The 5136-nt window shown below is 40.3% G+C and overlaps 1 pseudogene; it reads right to left on the bottom strand.

Annotated features, from left to right (window-relative positions):
- Positions 1-957: 957 nt before the first annotated feature.
- LOC126007017 (SWI/SNF-related matrix-associated actin-dependent regulator of chromatin subfamily E member 1-like) lies at positions 958-4802 on the bottom strand (annotated as a pseudogene).
- Positions 4803-5136: the final 334 nt, after the last annotated feature.

Here is a 5136-nt window from a genome sequence, read left to right as displayed (position 1 = left end):
TTTTTTGGTTTTTGGGTCACACCTGGCAGTGCTCAGGGGTTATTCCTGGCTATCCTTCCTTTCTTTCATTTTCCTTTGTTTCTTCCTTTATTTTAAATAAGATCGTTTTTATTGAAATTTACTTAGAAAGTTATGAAAGATATATATATGGGAGAACACACGATTGAAGAGCCAGGCCGTATTCTTTTCTTAATGATGCCAGCCCAGCATCCTGCTGCTATACTATCATTCTGCCTTGTTTCAAGAATATTAATATTGTATCTTTAAACATACTGTATAGCTTTCTCTGGATGTTTTGAAAACAAGTTCATTTCTTTGAAACACAGACTTCTATATTAGTTGCTTGCCTCATAAGTGTTCGCCTTATATTTAAGAATATGAAAGTGAGAACTGCACTGACAGCTCTGTGATGTTGTGTAGTGGCTTTTTTTTTTCCTTTCAGGCCATCTCCCTGAGTCTTTCACTCATATATATTGGCCAATACCTGTTGCCCCATTTGTGGGGTCCCGTTTACTCATTTGTTGGGTATTTGTGTATCCTCAAAAAGCTCCCAGAATGAGAAATTGATTCCCATCCCCTGTCCCCTTTGGGGGAGAGATCTTGGTAATAATTATCCGCAGCAAATAATCCACACAGACAGGAGGGTTAAGGGGTAAAAGGTTGGGCGAAGAGAGTCCTTTGTCAGCCTGCTGCACGCCCCCAAAACCCCCTGGAGGCAGCCAGCAAACTCTCCAAAAGACCCCCCCCCCCAACACCTCGCTCCCGACTCTCAACAGCGCCCCCACCTGGAAGGTCAAGGTGGACAACAGGCAAAGAATAATCTTATGGAAATATTTTGAAATACCACAAATACAGAAAAGTCACAGCCATGTAAGCAGAGAATACTCCCAGGCTTGGAGTAGATGGGAAGTTGAAAGGCCAACACAAAGTTAAGTGAATAAATGGGTATTGAGTTCTTCAACTCTCTATCCCCTCCTGTCCTCTCTCCTTGTCTTCAGGAGTTGAGATGCCCCCCTCACAGCTCTGAACATGTTTGTGGTTTCCCCCAAGTGAATCTCTTTTGTCTCCATTGCTTCTTTTCCTCAGTCTTAGCTCCTTGCTCCTCTATAGGGACAATGCTGGTCTGGCTGCACTGGGCTTGTTTAGTCATTTCTTTCTCCCTTTCTTCTTGCCTTTTCCATGTCTGCTTCTCTGCCTGTTCTAATTCAGTTGCTAATTTTTCCATACCCACTTCTACTTTCAAAGCACACAATCTTTTCAGTTCATTGTTGAATGGGTGTGTGTGCTTTCTAGAAGTTTCCTCTTCTTTTCTAGTTGTCTCTCATCTATCTAAAATTCAACTTCTAGTTTTCTCTGATGGATCATCAAGAACTGCATCTGTCATTTGAGGACCAGCATTGTAGTTTCGGTCACAAGGAATCACACATCTGGCACAACATTCTCACTCAAGATCTTACTGATGAGGCAGGGTTTCCCTGGAAATGGGTGGTGACTGTGTGCTTCATTGAAAAGCTATAATCATCTCAAGGCCCATAATAATTTCTCCACATATCTTGCTTTTATAAATGCAAAAAAAGTGTGCGGAAGCTGCTTTAGAGGAAGAGAATTAAAAGTGGAGAAAGGAAAACCTTATCTGAGCATTCAGCCTGCTGAAGATCCAGATTACTCTTATCTTCTCTGCTTCATATTTGTTTAAATATTTTTGTTTTTCTTCATCAGTAAGATCTTGCCACATGCCAAATAATCTCTCCAATTTCCTACAACTTTAGGTCTGGGTTGGACGCATTTACTTGATCCCAAAACTTTCTGCTGTACCTTATGTAGGGCATCAGTAGCTTTTATAGTGACCTTGGGAGTTTTAGAATCATAACACTAGAGCAAGGGTTTCAAACTCGCGGCCTGCAGCAATTTGCGGTCCTCCATACAATATTTTGTGCCAGCGGCCAGCCTTCAAATATCGCAGTATTCGCGATTATTTACTTACCAAATGATCGCAATAAAAATCGCATTAGTAAGAAAAAAAATCACATTAAACAATTCACATACCCTGAGCATTTCCGTTTGGGGTATGAAAATGTTTAATGCGATTTTTTGTGATTTTTTTTCTTACTAATGCGATTTTTATTGCAAATATTGGGTAAGCGAATAATCACGAATACTTTGTGCCTAGTGCAGACGTCATTTCCGCTGCTTCTGCCCGCTGTCCCTTGCATTATTGAGGCCTAAGGGAGAGAAGGGAGAGAAGTTTATTAAAGAATTAGATTTTGTCATGCCTTCATCATGACTTCATCAAAGCCTCCAGTGAAGAGAAAGATTGATGATGAGCACAGACAATTTCAGGAAAATTGGGAGATGCAGTATTTCTTTGTTGAGCACAGGGCATCCCCACATGTCTTATTTACTCAGAGAAAGTTGCAGTGCACAAGGAATACAGCTTGAAACACCATTATTCAACTAAACATGCTGAGGAATGTGCAAAATATCAAGGAAATGAGAGAGCCAAGCGGGTTGCCAATCTTAAAGCATGTCTCATGAGGCAACAAGATTTCTTCAAGAAAGCAACGAAAGAGAGCAACAAGATTTCTTCAAGAAAGCAACGAAAGAGAATGTTGCATCAGTCGAAGCTAGTTACATGGTTAGTGAGATGATTGCTAAGGCAGGAAAACCATTCAGAGAAGGAGAGTTTGTTAAAAAAAATGCATGTTACAGGCTGTAAGTATTATCTGTCCGGAAAATAAAGGTCAGTTTAGCAAAATCAGCCTTTCTGCCAACACTGTGGCAGAGCGCATTTCTGACATGTCAAGTGACATTTATCATCAACTGTGTGAGAAAACCAAATGGTTTGATGCATACTCAGTTGCTCATAACGAGGGCACAGATATAACAGACACTGTGCAGCTCACAATTTATGTCCGTGGTGTTGATTGTAATTTTGAATTGACAAAGGAGCTGCTCACAATAATTCCAATGCATGGACAGACCATTGCTAATAAGGTATTTCAGCATCTGTGTGATGCCATTGAGAATGCAGGTTTGCCGTGGAAGAAGTTTGTTGGAATAATAACCAATGGAGTGCCATCGATGACAGGGAGGAAAAATGGACTGGTGGAACTTGTTCAAAAAAAAAAAAAAAAACTTGAAGAGGAGGGTGTAGAGAAGGCCATTGCTCTTCACTGCATTATCCATCAGCAGGCCCTTTGCAGTAAATGCCTGCCATGTGACAATGTGATGTCTGTTGTTGTGAAATGCATCAACCAAATCAGATCCAGGGGCTTAAAGTACAGGAGGTTCCGAGCTTTTTTAGAGGACATGGATTCAGAATATGGAGATGTGCTCTATTTCACCAAGGTACGTTGGCTCAGCAGGGGAAATGTCCTGAAAAGGTTTTTTGAGTTGAGAGAAGTGAAAGCCTTCATAGAGAAGGATGGGAATGCTGTTTCTGAGTTGAGTGATCACAAATGGCTCATGCACTTAGCTTTTCTTGTTGACATCACACATAAGCTGAATGTACTAAACAAGATGTTACAGGGCCCCGGGCAGCTTATCAGTGCTGCCTATGACAACGTGAGAGCATTCTCCACAAAACTTGTGTTATGGAAATCCCAGCTCTCTCAGACAAACCTTTGCCATTTCCCAGCATGCAAGGAACTTGTGGATGCAGGCATACCATTCAGTGGTGAGAAATATGTTGATGCTATTTTTAAGATAGAGAAGGAATTTGATCACAGATTTGCAGACTTCAAAAAGCACAGAGTCACTTTCTAAATTTTTGTGGACCCCTTTTCCTTTTATGTGCAAGATGCCCCTCCTGTGCTTCAAATGGAACTCATTGACCTGCAATGCAACTCTGATCTCAAAGCCAAGTTCAGGGAGATTAGTGGAAAAGCAGACATGCACTGGCAATTTTTGAGAGAATTGCCCCCCAGCTTCCCTGAGCTTTCCCGAATGTTCAAGTGCACCATGTGCCTTTTTGGGAGCACATATTTGTGTGAAAAGTTATTCCCCACTTTGAACTTCAATGAATCAAAGTACAGGTCTAGACTTAATGATGATCATCTTCAAGCCATACTGAGGATCTCAATTGCTTTCTCTCTAAAGCCAAATGTGGTTCAGATTTGTGAGAAGATGCGCTGTCAAGTCTCTGGCAGCAAGGAATAGGCAAAAGATGCCATGTTCAGAAAAACTGTTCATGATCTTCACTCAATGTTCTATTCATGTTTAGAAGAAATAATTAAAACTGTTAAAAATGACATTTGAGGACTTTTTTTTTTGTGAAATCCCTTATGCAGTCCTTTCTCACCCCAACTTTGCCTGCTGTGGCCCCCAGTTAAATTGAGTTTGAGACCCCTGCATTAGAGGATGCAGTGACTTGGCTATTGATGCCCAGATTCCTTTCAAGCCTGTAGTTGTTGTAGGTGAGATGACTGTATGGATTTATATACCATAAACTCTGATGTGCTGTGCATTTTTATTACTGGAGCAGGGGCAAAAAAGGATCCTTTTGATATTTTGGAGGATATGTCCTCAGTATCTTAAGAATGTATCTAAGATACCACAGGCAGAAAACTCTCAACTCTACTTGGTATTTTCAAAGATCAGAAATTAAACTTCTGACCTTTTAACTAAGTGAAGTGAAAGATGATAGAAATTTCTAGACCATAGAACTTGTTACACCCCTTATCTCTACCTTCAGAGACACCTTGCGATTAACATCTTTTGATCCTCTTTGGGGTTCCTGGACATATATATTGTCTCCTCAGTTGACAATTTCTACTTGCCTTTTTCTTGCCTGCAAAATTCATCCTGCCTATGCTAGATACATATCATCTTTTGAAACTTCAGAAATTTAGTAAACTTGAAAAACAAATAGTATTTATTAACCTGAGAAATTTTTTTAAATGAAAGACTGAAGAGATAAGGCTCTTGCCTTGCATGAGCTGGCCCATATGTGGTCTCTGGGAACACACATATCATCAGAATGATGCTTGAATGAAGGACAAGGAATAAGCCCTGAGCACAGCTGGGTGTGACACTTCCAAAATATGACACAAACACTCACAAACACAGAGAAGATATAAATTAAAAGTTAGTTTACTTTTGCCTTATATACAGATTCATGCCTGTCTAAATTTTAGC

Source organism: Suncus etruscus, chromosome 4 (genome assembly GCF_024139225.1).
Source record: "Suncus etruscus isolate mSunEtr1 chromosome 4, mSunEtr1.pri.cur, whole genome shotgun sequence".
NCBI lineage: Eukaryota > Metazoa > Chordata > Mammalia > Eulipotyphla > Soricidae > Suncus > Suncus etruscus.
This window is presented reverse-complemented; position numbering and strand designations above follow the sequence as displayed.